This window comes from Chrysochloris asiatica, unplaced genomic scaffold, assembly GCF_000296735.1.
Source record: "Chrysochloris asiatica unplaced genomic scaffold, ChrAsi1.0 scaffold00011, whole genome shotgun sequence".
NCBI classification, from domain to species: Eukaryota; Metazoa; Chordata; class Mammalia; order Afrosoricida; family Chrysochloridae; genus Chrysochloris; species Chrysochloris asiatica.
In genome coordinates this window covers 5,117,941-5,119,472 of record NW_006408529.1, presented here as the reverse complement: position 1 = coordinate 5,119,472, position 1,532 = coordinate 5,117,941, and the positions used below count along the sequence as shown (strand labels likewise).

General features: G+C 33.1%; 1 pseudogene; it reads right to left on the bottom strand.

Annotated features, from left to right (window-relative positions):
• Nucleotides 1–390: 390 nt before the first annotated feature.
• LOC102838130 lies at nt 391–801 on the bottom strand (annotated as a pseudogene).
• Nucleotides 802–1,532: the final 731 nt, after the last annotated feature.

Sequence of the window (1,532 nt, the reverse complement as noted above, 5' to 3'; positions counted from 1 at the left end):
TCACAGCAACTCTGCCTGGTCCTGTGACAGCCTTACAATTTTTGTTACGTTTAAGTACATTGTTGTTGCCATTGTGTCAATCTTGTTGGGTATCTTCCTTTTTGTCACTGACTCTCCACTTTTCCAATTATGATATACTTCTCCAGGGATAGTAATAATAATCTATCTATATATTTTTATTTTTAGCACACACACATATATTTACTAACCAAAGGGATGATCTGAATTAAATCAACACTTTGAAACAGTTGCATGTAAATGTTTGTGAGACAAATAATTGAACACAATAATGAGAATAAAAACAAAAACGAAGCATTATAGAGATTTGCTCATTGATCTGAACTTGTTCATTCTCACAGCTAATTCCTATTCAAAGTACAGATGGAATTTTCATTCTACTTTTTCATAGGTCTGAGTACAGGTGACATTGTTTATAACACATTCCACAATTAATTTCCCATTTTCCAGTTTTTGTGTTATTGTGCTTTCCTTCCCATTCCACTCCTGTTGTTGAACCAAAGCACCATCTGTAAAGTTGCAGACAGTCTTGAGTTTTTCTGCCATCAGCTGTAGTTTCTTCAAATTTTCTCCCAGATTACAAGAAAACTGTATTGTTTTCAAAGTGCTTTCTGTTTTGATGGTGAGGGCTTTGCCATCATCAGTAATGATGATACAATCAGGTTTGGCTATTACACTCATTTTTCACAGAGCCATGCCTACGCCTATTTCCTTCATGTATTCATCAAAGCCTTTGCAATTTACCAGATGCCATCTTCCTTCCAGCAGCTGAATGTTAGCCATAGTGGGTGCAGACAAGCAGATGTGCAAAGCGATCAGAGAGGGTGTGGCAGGATACCATGGCCAATAATGATAATAATTTTATGTTTATTGCAAAGAAATACAAATCACTATTACAAATTGTTATGTGTACCTGAAATTTTTAATATAATAGATATTATGGGAAGTTGGGACCATAGTTGTAATTGTTGTCAGACATAACATGGATAGATGCTACACATTACATAGTATAAATAAAGAAATTATAACACAGAGTTTGTTCTGTTGTTGTTGTTATTGTTAGGTGCTGTTGAGTTATTCCCTAATCATAGCGACCCTGTATAGAGTTTCAGAGGACTAATAATGTGAAAATTGAAATGACTGTTTCAGTTTGTCATATGGACTGTTGTTTTATACCTTAGTATATACAAGTGTAGTTTTATATTCCCTCCTATATGGAGAATGTATCTCAATACATTTGTCTGACAATTACCTACTGAGAAATCAATAAACTTTAAACTTTACTAAATTTTTAACTTTATTTACTTTGATTTTTTTTTCTCTACATTTATCTTCAAGGTTTCTCTTTCTATACCTTGAACATACTTGTCTCAAAACAATATAAACTAACTTGCTTACATATCATTCTTTCTTCATTAGTGTGCATATCCAAGAGTCCTATGTATCTTACTAATCACTTTGTTCCAATATTTGTATATTATTTCCTGGCATGGTGGAATTATCAACATATGAAA